This window comes from Ursus arctos, unplaced genomic scaffold (assembly GCF_023065955.2).
Source record: "Ursus arctos isolate Adak ecotype North America unplaced genomic scaffold, UrsArc2.0 scaffold_10, whole genome shotgun sequence".
NCBI classification, from domain to species: domain Eukaryota; kingdom Metazoa; phylum Chordata; class Mammalia; order Carnivora; family Ursidae; genus Ursus; species Ursus arctos.
Genome location: NW_026622764.1, coordinates 78,257,091 through 78,275,069, shown reverse-complemented (window position 1 = coordinate 78,275,069; position 17,979 = coordinate 78,257,091).

Genomic DNA, 17,979 nt, shown 5'->3' with positions numbered 1-17,979 from the left:
AAACTTTATGGACACTGAAAAAAAAAGAACATAGAGTGATTCATAATTTTGTTCAATTTTTTATAAAAATAACATTGGTATTACAAAGGAATGGGAGTGCTTGTTCCTGAGAGAACAAAGATTATGGGAAGCCCCAAAATGAGTTATTTCCATTATCTGGGATAGGGTTCCCGCTTATAAGGATGCCTCGAAAGGCAGAAACCACAAGAGAAATGTCTGGGTCCACGAGACACATTTAAATTCTTTCGTTTTCCTACATGGGCCACATTTAAACTATTCTAACATGCATCTTAAATCTTCCCATTTCTTACTAACGAGTCAGGTAATAAAGTAAATAGTTCTTTAGGTTTTAGCCATATTATGTGTATTTAGTAAAATAATGATTTAAATATGAAGAAAAGAAGACACATTCCTTCTACCAAGAAATAATCGCCCATAACACATGGTGTCTCTTTTCCAGGCCTTCCCCTCCGAGTGCTGTGTGTGTGTGTGTGTGTGTGTGTGTGTGTGTAACACGGTGGGGCAGGGAGGGTTCCAGGGCTGGGCTCTGTTCTACCTGATGTCTCCACAGTGGACAGGCACTGTGGCTCCTGTCCCCTTGGGCATTCTCAGTGGTGGCACTCAGCAGCCCCATCCGTTGAACGACTGAGCCATTTCCAATTATTTGACTCTCATAATTTAAGTGATGTGTAGTCTGTGCCATAAATCTCAGTTTCTTTAGGACTGATTTCTACAAGCACAATTTCTGGAACACACCTTACCCACATTTTTGTAGTATTGGCTGCAGGCTCCTCTATCTATGTTCTCTTTATTAAGGGGCAGCCATGCTCGGGAAAGGCGGGACCCCGGAGTCTACAGATGAGACCTGAAATCATGAGATGGACAAGCCAGCAGGGAAAAGCCTGCCCACACCCCCCTCAGGTGTCCTCTCCCACAGGCGTCCTTGCCCCGTGTCCTGGGACACACCTCACCCAGACCCTGGCCCATAACACGCTCCAGCCACTCCAGTCCCTCCTGCTCGATAACTCAGCTTCTAACTAGAGCAACCAGACCCAGTTTCCGGGCAAGTGGAGGGGTGCATGCCAGGCCACTCCTGTCAGCTTGCTCCCTGTCCATTCTGGCTGGACCCATCCTCTCAGGGAGGAACCTCTGAGGACAGCACAGGTCAGTGAGTTACAGACATGTGTTCATCCAGATGTAATTTTAGTGGCAACGGCAAGAACTACTTGAACCTCTATGAGCAGGAGAGACCTTTAGAAAGCACACTGGGTGCTCGTGGAAGCTGCAGGGTGGACAGAGCCTCCACCGGGGCTTTGACACTGGACACAGCCCCTCCACAACCCTCAGGCTCCTTCAGCAGGGGCCCTCTGCCCCTGCCATCCCCAACCTTGGTATCCCTCAAGTTCAACTTGTGTGAGAGAGGGGGCTGTGTTTCCTGCTCAAGACACCATGTGAGGAGAAGGGGGAGATCCCTCTCCTCCCATAAAGTCAGGTATGGGGACTCCACTTGATCTGAGGCAGTTAGAGAGGCCATGGTCAGTAATCCCTGTCTTCTGTGCCACAAGATGGAGCTCCCCAGGCACAGAAGATAGATCCTCAGACAGAGGACATTTGGGGCTCTCCCTGCAGGAAGAGAGAGAAACACCATTGAATGGCACTAGGTGAGAAAGGAGAGCTCTGAGCACTAGGGGAAGGGCTGCCATGGGCTGGGGCTCTGCCATATTGGTCAGGGAGTGGCCAAGCTTCGTCCTACCAACATTTCCATCAAAAACCAAATGCACCTCCAGAAAATATTTTCAACTCCAGCCACCAGAAGGCTCTGTGATCCTGGCAGCCAAGGAGGCCTAAGATACTATGTACCAATGATTACATAGTAGGAGGAGAGGGGGACAGGTGTGATGATACTGAGGGCAGCTCATTCTGCTTGCTTTGGAAGGAAAGAGCCCCATCACACTGCACCCCAACATTTGTTCCAAAAACAGGTGACAATTCAGGGAGCTCTAGAGTGCTAGTCTCCACACTGAGGATTGTCCATGTCCAGGACACAAGCTCTGGGTGACGTCCTGTCCCAGGGCTGGCCTGGGTCTGATGGGTGAACACCAACCAGTGTTGTGGGATCCCAGCTGAAGGACATGTCACCCATACTGGAGGAGATGAAGGCTTTCTGGAAGGACAATTGAGTCAGGGGGAGCCAGCCTTGCCAGGCAGAGGGGACAGAGTAAGTCAGAGGCCCAGAGCCCATGGCAGCAGTGGGCTCACAGTGGGCTGACTTAAGCAGATACAGCTAAGGGTTACTGAGTGTGTTTTGGGAACATGAATCATCTCAGTCCCCATAACAATTTCATGAGGAAGGTAGAAACGCTAGCCCTGTTTGACTGATGAGAAAACCGAGTCTTTAAAAAACTGCCCCCTTCCATGCTCCACAATGAGGCAGAGGCAGGATTTGAATCCAGGGCTTGCCGCCTCTGTGGACCTCACCTGACAAGAAGGCTGCCTCCAGATGCTTCAGAAGGGACTTCTCAGCTCTGAGGTTACGTGAACGTTTGTGCCTGGTGCCCAGGAAGAAACCTCCTCCTGCACAGATAAAGGCTGGCTGGTACTGGGAGAGTCCTCAGGGCCACGGCCTGCCATCGTTAGACAACAGACCCAGGCCAAGCCCCAGTCAGAGGTGGCACCACTGCCCCCGAGTTCAGTGAGGTCTCCAGACCTGGGGGTTTGGATGTGGAGCTTTGCACACCTCTGAGTTCCAGGGAGGAACCGTGTCAATGGAGCACAGAGTCCAATGGCAGAGAGACAACAGTCTAGCCCCTTCTCAGCCTCTTTGTAGCCGGGTGACCCCAGGCAGGGCTCTGAAGCTGCGGACACCATCCCTAAACTAGAGAACGTAACGGGTACTGCTAAGTGGGTTGTAGAAAGCAGTGACTGGTACAGCTCCTGCCTGGTGCGTGGAGTACATGGGGAGCCAAGAGGAAAGGCAGTCATGTCGGTGACCAATTTACCCATGTATCTGTTCTTCCTCTTGTAGATTCTGGTGTCATCCTTAAGAAAACATGTCAAATCTAAGGTCAGGAAGGTTTATTCTTAGGCTTTCTTCTCTGAGGTTTATAGTTTTAGCTCTTAAGTTTAGGCCTGTGATCCATTTGGGGTTCATTTTCTCTTTCATTTTAGGTGAGGGTCCACCTTCATTCATTCATGTATAATTTTATGTCTCTCCATGTGTAAGAAGGGACACGTTTTAGTCACTGTAGTACCTTAGGTTGTTACTTGTAGGGAATTGTCCATAGATCCCAAAGAATTTGAAGAATAAATAATCCTTGAAGCAATCCCCTAAGACCATAAAGAAAGTCCTAAAGGAGATTAACTTCTATCTGCCCTGGAGGTGGAGCCATGTCCTTATTAAGAGCATACACCACCTTCTGGTGGCCGCAGGAGACATTGCAGGAGTGCTGCAGGGCTCCCTGATCTGTCTGCAAAACAAGGCACATTCCTCCTTGGACATCTTCAAGGATTCCCAGAGAGATCAAAAACAATTCTGTAAACCTCATCTATCAGTGTCTGGGAGACACCTGGTAATAACTCCTGCTCATTATGGATTTTTCAATTTTTACTTGTAATTCTGTTGAGTTTTATCATATATTTTGTAAGACCATAAGTTATGTGCATACAAGTTTGTAATTACAGTAAGTTACTGATAGATTGTTTCTTTTGTGATCCATTTTATCCATAATTTCCCCTAAAATTGTATTTCATTCCATACTAAAATAGCTGTATTAATTTTTAGTTACTTTTCTGGTATACATTTTTCCATCATATGATATTTAATAAATGTTTTAAGCATGTCTTATTAAAAAATTCTGTAAAATTCAATGTTTTGTCTTCCATGAAATCTAAGAAAAAGTAGGCTTTTTCCCAAGTGCACTATTTCTAGAAGTATTTTCTGAGCAGCTGAGTCAGGCACTGGGTTCCACCACAGAAGGTAGAGAGAATGGTGGATGCCTCCCAAGATGCACAGGATGTAGGGTGGGGAAGTGTTGGGAACAACTGGTCTACGCCACAGCTCTGTATATCCGGTTTAAAGAAAACAGCAAATTAAAACAAGTCATACTTATGGGTTCCTTTGATTATATTAACCACAAAACATTTTAGAGAATTTGAGAACTATTGCTCAGCTAATCCGTATCCTTTCTTCTAAGTTAGATGGCATCAACTTATATTCCCAGTTAATTTTTTACTTATTAGGAGAACATTGTATGATATATTGAACACTTAATGACTCTACAAAAATACTCATTGAACTAATAGATGAATTCAGTAATGCTTAAGGACACAGATTCAATATATAAAAATGAATTTCATCTCTATACATGAATAACAAGCTATCATAGAGAGAAATTAAGAAAATAATTTTTAATTTATAACCACTCAAAAAGAACAAAATACTTAGGAATTATTTTCACCAAGAGGTGAAAGACCTATATACTGAAAACCATAAATCATGAGTACAAGAATTTGAAGAAGACAGAATTCAGTTGGAAGACATGTCATGCTAATGGATCCCAAGAATACATGTAATCAAAAGGTCCACACTACATAAAGCAATCTAAACATTCAGTACAAACCCTATCAACATTTAATGGCACTTCTAGAAACAGAACAAATAATCCTACAAAGTGAATGGTACCATAGAAGGCCCTGAATAGCCAAAGCCATCTGGAGGAAGAACAAAACTGGAAGCGTCATGCTTTCTGATGTCAAAGTGTATTACAAAGCGGGGCGCCTAGGGGGCACAGTGGTTAAACATCTGCCTTTGGCTCAGGGCGTGATCCCGGTGTTCTGGGATCAAGCCCCATGTCAGGCTCCTCCGCTGGGAGCCTGCTTCTTCCTCTCCCACTCCCCCTGCTTGTGTTCCCTCTCTCACTGGCTGTCTCTCTCTCTGTCAAATAAATAAATAAAATCTTTTAAAAAAGTGTATTACAAAGCTGTAGAAATCAAAACAGTATGGTATTGACATACAGACAGACACATAGATCAATGAACAGGATAGAGATTCCAGAATTTCCAGTTGATCAAGATTAGAGCAGAGATCAATGAATTAGAAACCAGGAGCACAGTAGAGCAGATCAACAGAACTAGAAGCTGGTTCTTTGAAAGAATAAATAAAATAGATAGACCACTGGTAAGACTTATCCAAAAGAATAGAGAAAGGACCCAATTTAATAAAATTATGAATGAAAAGGGAGAGGTCACAACCAACACCAATGAAATAGGAAGGATTATTAGAAACTCTTATCAACAGCTTTATGCCAATAAATTAAGCAACCTGGAAGAGATGGAGGCCTTCCTGGAAACCTATAAACTACCAAGACTGAAACAGGAAGAAATTGATTTTTTAAACAGACCAATTAATTATGAAGAGATTGAAACAGTGATTAAAAACCTTCCAAAAAACAAAATGCCAGGGTGTGATGGATTCCCCAGGGAATTCTACCAAGCATTCAAAGAAGAAATAATACCTATTCTCCTAAAGCTATTTCAAAAAATAGAAACAGGGGCACCTGGGTGGCTCAGTCGTTAAACATCTGCCTTTGGCTCAGGGTGTGATCCCAGAGTCCTGGGATCGAGCACCACATCAGGCTCATCCACTGGGAGCCTGCTTCTTCCTCTCCTCCTCCCCCTGCCTGTGTTCCCTCTCTCACTGGCTGTCTCTCTCTCTGTCAAATAAATAAATAAAATCTTTAAAAAAAAAAGAAACAGAAGGAAAACTACCAAACTCATTCAATGAGGCCAATATTCCCTTGATCCCCAAACCAGGGAAAGACCCCATCAAAAAGGAGAATTACAGACCGATTTCTTCATGAATATGGATGCCAAAATTCTCAACAAGATCCTAGCTGATAGGATCCAACAGTACATTAAAAGGATTATCCATCATGACCAAGTGGGATTCATCCCTGGGATGCAAGGGTGGTTCAACATTCACAAATCTATCAGTGTGATAGATTATATCCACAAGAAAAATCATATTATCCTCTCAATAGATGCAGAAAAAGCATTTGACAAAATACAGCATCTTTTCCTGATTAAAACCCTTCAGAGTGTAGGGATAGAGGGTACATTCCTCAATCTCATAAAAACCATCTAGAAAAGCCTACAGCAAATATCATTCTCAATGAGGAAAAGCTGGAAGCCTTTCCCTTAAGATCAGGAACATGACAAGGATGTCCACTCTCGCCATTATTATTCAACATAGTACTAGAAGTCCTTGCAACAGCAATCAGACAACAAAAAGGGATAAAAGGTATTCAAATTGGCAAAGAAGTCAAACTGACTCTCTTCGCAGATGACATGATACTCTATATGGAAAACCCAAAAGAATCCACCCCCAAACTATTAGAAGTTATAGAGCAATTCAGTAATGTGGCGGGATACAAAATCAGTGCTCAGAAATCAGTTGCATTTCTATACGCGAACAATGAGACTGAAGAAAGAGAAATTAGGGAATCCATCCCATTTACAAGAGCACCAAAAATCATACGTTATCTTGGAATTAACTTAACTAGAGACGTAAAGGATCTGTATTCTAGAAACTACAAATCACTCTTGAAAGACATGGAAAAAGACAAAAAAGATGGAAAAATATTCCATGCTCATGGATCGGAAGAATTAACATAGTATGTCCATGCTACCCAGAGCAATCTACACTTTCAATGCTATCCCGATCAAAATACCGAGGACATTTTTCAAAGAACTGGAACAAACAGCCCTTAAATTTGTGTGGAACCAGAAAAGGCCCCAAATCGCCAAGGAAGTGTTGAATAGGAAAAACAAAGCTGGGGGCATCACAATGCCGGATTTCAAGTTGTACTACAAAGCTGTGATCACAAAGACAGCATGGTACTGGCACAAAAACAGACACATAGACCAATGAAACAGAATAGAGAACCCAGAAATGGAGCCTCGGCTCTTTGGGCAACTAATCTTTGATAAAGCAAGAAAAAATATCCAGTGGAAAAAAGACAGTCTCTTCAATAAATGGTGCTGGGAAAATTGGACAGCTACATGCAAAAGAACACAACTTGACCACTCTCTCACACCATACACAAAGATAAACTCCGAAAGGATGAAAGACCTCCATGTGAGACAAGAATCCATCAAAATCATAGAGGAGAACATAGGCTGCAACCTCCTTGACATCAGCCACAGCAACTTTTTTCATGACACATCTCCAAAGGCAAGAGAAACAAAAGAAAAAGTGAACTTGTGGGACTTCATCAAGATAAAAAGCTTCTGCACAGCCAAGGAAACAGTCAAAAAAACTAACAGGCAGCCCACGGAATGGGAGAAGATATTTGCAAATGACACTACAGATAAAAGACTGGTATCCAAGATCTACAAAGAACTTCTCAAACTCATTACATGAGAAACAAATAAACAAATCAAAAAATGGGCAGAAGATATGAACAGACACTTTTCCAATGAAGACATACAAATGGCTAACAGACACATGAGAAAATGTTCAACATCATTAGCCATCAGGGAAATTCAGATCAAAACCACACTAAGATACCACCTCACACCAGTTAGAATGGCAAAAATGGACAAGGCAAGAAACAACAAATGTTGGAGAGGATGTGGAGAAAGGGGATCCCTCCTACACTGTTGGTGGGAATGCAAGTTGGTACAGCCGCTCTGGAAAACAGTGTGGAGGTCCCCTTAAAAAGTTAAAAATTGAGCTACCCTATGACCCAGCCATTGCACTACTGGGTACTTACCCCAAAGATACAGACATAGTGAAGAGAAGGGCCATATGCACCCCAATGTTCATAGCAGCATTGTCCACAATAGCTAAATTGTGGAAGGAGCCGAGATGCCCTTCAACAGATGACTGGATTAAGAAGTTGTGGTCCATATATACAATGGAATATTACTCAGCCATCAAAAAGAAAAATTTCACAACCTTTGCAGCAACATGGACGAGACTGGAGGAGAGAATGCTAAACGAAATAAGTCAAACAGAGAAAGACAATTATCATATGGTTTCACTCATTTATGGAATATAAGATGTAGGAAGATTGGAAGGAGAAGAAAGGGAAGGAGAAAGGGGTAGGGGTAAACAGAAGGGGGAATGAACCATGAGAGACTATAGACGCTGGGAAATGAACTGAGGGCTTCAGAGGGGAGGGGGGTGGGGGAATGGGATACGCTGGTGATGGGTAGTAAGGAGGGCATGTATTGCATGATGCACTGGGTGTTATACGCAAGTAATGAATCATGGAACTTTACATCAAAAACTAGGGATGTCGTGTATGGTGACTAACATAATATAATTAAAAATTATAAACAGAAGGGGGAATGAACCACAGGAGACTATGGACTCTGGGAAACAAACTGAGGGCTTCAGAGGGGAGGGCGAGGGAAATGGGTTAGGCTGGTGATGGGTAGTAAGGAGGGCACGTATTGCATGGTGCACTGGGTGTTATACAGAAGTAATGAATCATGGAACTTTACATCGAAAACTACGGATGCACTGTATGGTGACTAACATAATATAATAAAAAATATTATAAAAATTATTATAAAAAAAGAAATGTGAAATCAAAACGTAGCTCTTGGGCAAAATCCCATGGAACTGTTAATAGGAGAAAAAAAGAAAAGAAAATGGACTGTGTTAAAAAAAAGGATTTCAGGAGACCGGGAACTCCCGGAGCGCGCACGGGGCGGCTGGCGGCTGGCGGGCCACCTGCACGGGGGAGCGGGCGGACTCGCGGTCGGCAACCGCGAAACAGCAGACTGAGACCCTGAACCGGGTGCGCGCGCCACCAGGCTTCTCACGAAACTCCGGAATCGAGGTGTGCTCACCGGGCATAGACTGAGACCGGGAGACCCGGGAGCGCTCGGAGCGGCCGGTGGCTGGCGGCATTAGAAACACAAAGGACAGAGATGCGCCGGCCCTGGAAGTGAGGGCAGGGACGCCGGGTGTGGGGCGCACATCCCGGGACGCTGCAGGGTTGAGCAGCACCAACAGTAATAGAGTTAAAGTGGCCAGAACATCAGTGGAGAACGGGCCGCAATCCCTCTGTTCTGTGACAATTCAGCCTCTGCTGCTCTGACCCTCAGGAGAGGCATAGCCGGCCGCCAGTGAAAGCCGCCAGAGAACAAAAGCCTGGAAATACCAGCTCAGAGAGTGCCCATCCCCATCCCCCCTCACAGGGGACACGGAGACTCTAACCAAACAGGGTTGCCTGAGTATCGGCGCGGCAGGCCCCTCCCCCAGAACACAGAAGGCAGGCTGAAAAATCAAGAAGCCCACAACCGGAGGCACCTGGGTGGCGCCGTCATTGAGCGCCTGTCTTCGGCTTAGGGCGTGATCCCAGCGTTCCGGAAAGGAGTCCCTCATCGGGCTCCTCCGCTGGGAGCCTGCTTCTTCCTCTCTCACTCCCCTGCTTCTGTTTCGTTCTTGCTGACTGTCTGTCTCCCTCTCTCAGATAAGTAAATAAATAAAATCTTTAAAGAAGAAGCCCACATCTCTAAGATCCCTATAAAACAAGGGGCACGGCCTGGGACCCAGTCAATAATTTTGGGCTCTGGAAACCCCGCAACCTCTCTTCATCAGAATGACAAGAAGGAGAAGCCCCCCCCCCAGCAAAGAAAAGACAGTGAGTCTGTGGCCTCTGCCACAGAAGTAACGGATATGGATGTAACCAAATTATCAGAAATGGAATTCAGAGTAACAATGGTCAAGATAATGAGTAGACTTGAAAAAAGTATTCAGGAAAATATTACTGAGAATATACAATCCCTAAGGGCGGAAATGAGAGCGAATTTGACAGAAATTAAAAATTCTATGAGCCAAATGCAGGCAAAACTAGAGGCTCTGACGGCCAGGGTCACCAAAGCAGAGGAAAGGGTTAGTGAATTGGAGGATGGGTTAATAGAGGAAAAAATAAAAATAGAAGATGGTCTTAAAAAAATCCACGCCCACGAATGTTGGCTACGGGAGATTACTGACTCAACGAAACGATCCAATGTTAGAATCATCGGCATCCCCGAGGGGGTGGAGAAAAACAGAGGTCTAGAAGAGATATTTGAACAAATTGTAGCTGAAAACTTCCCTAATCTAGCAAGGGAAACAAAAATTCGTGTCCAAGAGGCAGAGAGGACCCCTCCCAAGCTCAACCATGACAGACCTACACCACGTCACGTCATAGTGCATTTCGCAAATATGAGATCCAAGGAAACAGTATTGAAAGCGGCCAGGGCAAAGAAATTTCTCACGTACCAAGGCAAAGGCATCAGAATTACATCAGACCTGTCTACACAGACCTGGAATGAGAGAAAGGGTTGGGGGAGCATTTTTAAAGCTCTTTCAGAGAAAAACATGCAGCCAAGGATCCTTTATCCAGCAAGGCTGTCATTCAGAATTGATGGAGAAATAAAGACATTTCAGAATCGACAGTCACTAGCCAATTTCGTAACCACGAAACCAGCCCTACAGGAGGTATTACGGGGGGTTCTATAAAAGTAAAAAGGCCCCAAGAGTGATACAAAACAGAAAGTCACAGCCAATACAAACAAAGACTTTACTAACAACATGGCGGAATTAAAAGCATATCTCTCAGTACTCAGCCTTAACATTAATGGCTTAAATTCTGGCTTCAAACGCCACAAGGTTGCAGATTGGATAAAAAGAAATGACCCATCCATTTGCTGTCTACAAGAGACTCATTTCGAACCCAAAGATGCATTCAGACTGAGAGTAAGGGGATGGAGTACCATCTTTCACGCAAATGGACCTCAAAAGAAAGCTGGGGTAGCAATTCTCATATCAGATAAATTGGATTTTAAACTACAGACTATAGTTAGAGATGCAGAAGGGCACTATATTATTCTTAAAGGAAGTATTCAACAAGTGGATATGACAATTATAAATATATATGCCCCCAACAGGGGAGCAGCAAGATACACAAGCCAACTCTTAACCAGAATAAAGAGACATATAGATAAAAATACATTAATAGTAGGGGACCTCAACACTCCACTCTCAGAAATAGACAGAACACCCTGGCAAAAACTAAGCAAAGAATCAAAGGCTTTGAATGCCATACTCGACGAGTTGGACCTCTTAGATATATATAGAACACTACACCCCAGAACCAAAGAATACTCATTCTATTCTAATGCCCATGGAACATTTTCAAGAATAGACCATGTTCTGGGACACAAAACAGGTCTCAGCCGATACCAAAAGATTGAAATTATCCCCTGCATATTCTCAGACCACAACGCTCTGAAATTGGAACTCAACCACATGGAAAAATTTGGAAGAAACTCAAACACTTGGAGACTAAGAACCATCCTGCTCAGGAATGACTCGATAAACCAGGAAATCAAAAATCAAATTAAACAATTTATGGAGACCAATGAGAATGAAAATACAACAGTCCAAAACCTATGGGATACTGCAAAGGCAGTCCTAAGGGCGAAATACATAGCCATCCAAGCCTCACTCAAAAGAATAGAAAAATCTAAAATGCAGTTTTTATATTCTCACCTCAAGAAGCTGGAACAGCAACAGAGGGACAGGCCTAATCCATGCACAAGGAAGCAGTTGACCAAAATTAAAGCTGAAATCAATCAAGCAGAAACCAGAAGTACAGTAGAGCAGATCAACAGGACTAGAAGCTGGTTCTTGGAGAGAATCAATAAAATTGACAGACCACTGGCAAGACTTATCCAAAAGAAAAGAGAAAGGACCCAAATTATTAAAATTATGAATGAAAAAGGAGAGGTCACGATGAACACCATTGAAATTGGAAGGATTATTAGAAATTTTTATCAACAGCTACATGCCAATAAACTAAGCAATCTGGAAGAGATGGAATCCTTCCTGGAAACCTATAAACTACCAAGATTGAAACCGGAAGAAATTGATTTCTTAAACAGGCCAATTAATTATGAAGAAATTGAGTCAGTGATAAACAACCTTCCAAATAACAAAACTCCAGGCCCGGACGGTTTTCCTGGGGAATTCTACCAAACATTCAAAGAAGAAATAATACCTATTCTCCTAAAGCTATTTCAAAAAATAGAAACAGAAGGAAAGCTACCAAACTCATTCTATGAGGCCAATATTACCTTGATCCGCAAACCAGGCAAAGACCCCCTCAAAAAGGAGAATTACAGACCGATTTCCCTAATGAATATGGACGCCAAAATCCTCAACAAGATACTTGCTAATAGAATCCAACAGTTCATTAAAAGGATTATCCACCACGATCAAGTGGGATTCATACCTGGGATGCAAGCGTGGTTCAATATTCGCAAATCAATCAGCGTGATACATCATATCAACAAGAAAAGACTCAAGAACCATATGATCCTCTCAATCGATGCTGAAAAAGCATTTGACAAAATACAGCATCCTTTCCTGATTAAAACCCTTCAGAGTGTAGGAATAGAAGGTACATTTCTCAATCTCATAAAAGCCATCTATGAAAAGCCTACTGCAAATATTATTCTCAATGGGGAAAAGCTGGAAGCCTTTCCCTTAAGATCAGGAACACGACAAGGATGCCCACTCTCGCCACTATTATTCAACATAGTACTAGAAGTCCTTGCAACAGCAATCAGACAACAAAAAGGGATCAAAGGTATTCAAATCGGCAAAGAAAAAGTCAAAATGTCTCTCTTCGCAGACGACATGATACTCTATATGGAAAACCCAAAAGAAGCCACTCCCAAACTATTAGAAGTTATAGAGCAATTCAGTAACGTGGCGGGATACAAAATCAATGCTCAGAAATCAGTTGCATTTCTGTACACGAATAACGAGAACGAAGAAAGAGAAATCAGGGAATCCATCCCATTTACAATAGCACTAAAAACCATACGTTACCTTGGAATTAACTTAACCAGAGACGTAAAGGACCTTTATTCTAGAAACTATAAATCACTCTTAAAAGACATTGAGGAAGACATAAAAAGATGGAAAGATATTCCATGCTCATGGATCGGAAGAATTAACATAGTTAAAATGTCCATGCTACCCAGAGCAATCTACACTTTCAATGCTATCCCGATCAAAATACCGAGAACGTTTTTCAAAGAACTGGAACAAATAGTCCTTAAATTTGTATGGAACCAGAAAAGACCCCGAATCTCCAAGGAACTGTTGAAAAGGAAAAACAAAGCTGGGGGCATCACAATGCCGGATTTCGAGCTGTACTACAAAGCTGTGATCACAAAGACAGCATGGTACTGGCACAAAAACAGACACATAGACCAATGGAACAGAATAGAGAGCCCAGAAATGGACCCTCAGCTCTTTGGGCAACTAATATTTGATAAAGCAGGAAAACACATCCGGTGGGAAAAAGACAGTCTCTTCAATAAATGGTGCTGGGAAAATTGGACAGCTACATGCAAAAGAATGAAACTTGACCACTATCTCACACCATACACAAAAATAAACTCCAAATGGATGAAAGACCTCGATGTGAGACAGGAATCCATCAAAATTCTAGAGGAGAACATAGGCAGCAACCTCTACGACATCAGCCAAAGCAAACTTTTTCATGACACATCCCCAAAGGCAAGAGAAACAAAAGATAAAATGAATTTATGGGACTTCATCAAGATTAAAAGTTTCTGCACAGCCAAGGAAACAGTCAGAAAAACTAAGAGGCAGCCCACGGAATGGGAGAATATATTTGCAAATGACACTACAGATAAAGGACTGGTATCCAAGATCTACAAAGAACTTCTCAAACTCAATACACGAGAAACAAATAAACAAATCAAAAAATGGGCAGAAGATATGAACAGACACTTTTCCAATGAAGACATACAAATGGCTAACAGACACATGAAAAAATGTTCAAAATCATTAGCCATCAAGGAAATTCAAATCAAAACCACACTGAGATACCACCTTACGCCAGTTAGAATGGCAAAAATAGACAAGGCAAGAAACAACAATTGTTGGAGAGGATGTGGAGAAAGGGGATCCCTCCTACATTGTTGGTGGGAATGCAAGTTGGTACAGCCACTCTGGAAAAGAGTGTGGAGGTCCCTTAAAAAGTTAAAAATTGAGCTACCCTATGATCCAGCCATTGCACTACTGGGTGTTTACCCCAAAGATACAGACGTAGTGAAGAGAAGGGCCATATGCACCCCAATGTTCATAGCAGCAATGTCCACAATAGCTAAATCGTGGATGGAGCCGAGATGCCCTGCAACAGATGACTGGATTAAGAAGTTGTGGTCCATATATACAATGGAATATTACTCAGCAATCAGGAAGAATGAGTTCTCAACATTTGCTACAACATGGACGGCACTGGAGGAGATAATGCTTAGTGAAATAAGTCAAGCAGAGAAAGACAACTATCATATGATTTCTCTCATCTATGGAACATAAGAACTAGAATGATCAGTAGGGGAAGAAAGGGATAAAGAAAGGGGGGTAATCAGAAGGGGGAATGAAACATGAGAGACTATGGACTATGAGAAACAAACTGAGGGCTACAGAGGGGAGGGGGGTGGGGGAATGGGATAGACCGGTGATGGGTAGTAAGGAGGGCACATATTGCATGGTGCACTGGGTGTTATACACAACTAATGAATCATCGAGCCTTACATCGAAAACCGGGGATGTACTGTATGGTGACTAACATAATATAATAAAAAATCATTATTAATAAAAAAAAAAGGATTTCATTAAAAAATAAGTTCTGGAAATTGATAGTGGTGATGGTTTCACAGCATTGTGAATATACTTAATACCACTCAATTGTACACTTACCAAAATGGTCTATTCATATGCTGTATATTTCCACAGTGAATACAGTTTCTTAATTAAAATAATATGCATTAAAAATAAATAAATAAAATAAAATGAGAAAAAAAATACAAGGGTGACACTTAAAAGTCAATCTAGTGAGTCCTAAAGTCTTAAGACTGTTTAGAAATGAGAAAACTGCTCTCAACCACACATTTTGAAGAGGGCTACGTATTGAATCTCTAGCCTCACTGCAAATTTAAGTGAAATAATTATGTGTACCTATCTTCACTGACATAGAAATGAATATCAACTTATATATATACATAACTAGAAAGCAGAGGAGAAATATAGAATCATTACAAATAATTCATCAAAAAAAGAAATAAAGCTGAATATCAAAGATAGTCACAAAGGACAATTAAAATTACTATCATTAATAGAGAAATACTGGAAAAAATAGAATAATTAAAATAATTCATGAAAACCAAAAGCAGAAAGAAGTTTAAAGAATCAAAGAGCAGGAAGGTGGCACAGAACAGAAAGATTTGCATGTATTGATTCCACGAAATGTAGGTAGACTAATGAGAAGCAAATTCCAGCAAACACAGGCAGACTGAAATAAACAACAGACCGAACTCTATGCCGACTGAAACTGAAAAGTTGAAACTAAAAAGATGCACAAATGAACACTGTGCAGAAACAAACAAACAGAAAGCTGTGCAGCTCTATTACTATAAGACAAACACCAACACCAAGTGAAGAATTATTACCTGAGGAAGATGGACTATTTCATAATTAAGAGGGCAGGGCAGCGGGACAATATAAAAATATTATATTTCTATGCACTTAACAACATGACCTCAAAATAAAGGAAGAAACAGAAAATCCCAAAGCATCACTGGAGGTTTTACACAGTCTCAAAATAACTGCTAGAACAAGCTGGAAAACCCAGTCGTGACATGGAGAATAGAAAAACCTGACTGACCAACTGGGCCGAATATATCCAACACTACACATACCAACTCCAAATATCCCTCGTTTGGCATTCAAGTTGAAATGATTGCCAAGACAGACCATATGTTGGATGATGAACCAAGTTTCAACAAATATTAAAAGAATGAATCACACCGAGTAAACCCTCTGAAAATTGTGGATTTCAATGGGAAATCAACAACAGAGAGAAACCTGGAAATCCCTTCTGGTTCAAATATGAATCAATACACTCCTACATGAGCCATGGGTCAAGAAACACATTACAGTAAAATTTAGAAAATATTCCAGACTGAGGGTAAGAAAAACACAATTTTGTGTGGGATGTGGTGTAGAAGGACAGTGAGAGTTTCATGTGTCTTAAAGAAGAAGAAATGCTGAAAATCAATTAAGGAAGCTTCTCCCATAAGAAACAGAGAAGGAATAGCAAATGGTACAGAAGGAAGTAGTAACAACTACATTACAAATATAAAAGCAGAGCTTCATTAGAAGAAAGCAGATGCATGGTAGGGAAAAATAGTAAAGCTTAAAACTGGTGCTCTGAAAAACTGACATAAATGTGATTTTTAAAAAAATAGTAGGCCACAAAAAAGGTAACCACTGGAAAGATGATGATAGAGGCCAGTGAAGTGTTGGGACAGGAAGCTCTGCCAAGAGTGTCAGCATCAGAAGACAAGTGCACAATGGGAAGCAGCTGGCTCAATGTGCCTTCAATTGTTTGTTAGGGTTTGCCTTGTTCTTTCCCTCATGGACACCAGGTGGCACCCCAATGTCCAGACTTCACTGCCCCTGCCACTCCCAGCCCTGAACCCCTCTCTATCAGGGAGCTGTTCTGGCCACCCTTGATGCTTCCAACAGCCGGACACATGCACTCACTTTCACCAGAAAAGTGAGTAGCTTACTTCCTAAATGAAATTCCATCAGACAATATCAGATAAACGGTCAGTATCCAAAAATCTATAAAGAACTGAACAAAATCAACACCCAAAAAAAACAATCTGGTCAGAAATGTGAAGACATGAATAGACAATTTTGCAAAGAAGACATCCAGAAGTGATGTCATTTGAAAAAATGCTCAACATCACTCATCAGGGGAATACAAATCCAAGCCACACCTGTCAGAACGGCTAAAATGAACAACACAAGAAACAAGAGGTTGTTGGAGAGGATGCGGAGAAAGGGAAAATTTTCTGACACTGTTGCTAGGAATGCAAATGGGTGCAGCCACTCTGGAGAATATTATGGAGGGTCCTCAAAAAGCTAAAAATAGAAGTACCCTACAAACCAGCAATTGCACTACTAGGTATTTACACAAAGGATATAAAAATACAGATTCAAAGTGGTCCATGCACCCCAGTATTTATACTAGCATTATCAATAATAGCCCAGTTATGGAGAGAGCCCAACTACCCATTGACTGATAAATGGATAAAGAAGGTGTGGTGTATATATGGATATACATATTTATATGTACATATACACACAATGGACTACTACCTATCAAAAAGAATGAAATCTTGCCATTTGCAACAAATACCATATGATATTACTCATATTTAGAATTTAAGTATCAAAACAGATGAACATATTGGGGGGAGAGGAAAGAAGGGAGGGAAATAACCAGAGATTCAAAATGATAGATAACAGAGGGTAGAAGAAGGGAGGTGGGTAAGGGGATTGGCTAGAAGGTTGGCATATATTAAGTAGGGTCCTTACTGTGATGAGCACTGGGTGTTATATGTAAGTGATGAATCACTGAGTTCTACTCCAGAAACCAATATTTGTATTTTAGCTAAAATTTAAATAAACAAACAAACAAACAAACAAACAAACAAGTAGGCTGTGTTCCTGTCACTGGTGGGGTCTGCATCCTGAGTAGATGCTGACCTTGTTAACACATCTCATGTTGAACTGAATAGTCTGGGATTTGACTTTTCTGTCTTGTTTGAATGTAACAAATATCAGTGCTCTAGGGAAGGAGGGAGAAGTGATTGTGAAAAAGCAAAAGGGATATTTCTGGAGTTATGGAAATGTCCTGAATCTTCTTTTGAGCAGTTGTTACAAACACTACTGAAAAGGACATTGCAAAAGTTTCTAGAACTTTAGAATATTTCCAGACAAACTAAAGAACTTCCATAAATCACACAGTATCTCAAACTTGACTTAATATGGACCAAACATCCAAATAGGAACACTAAAATTGTAAA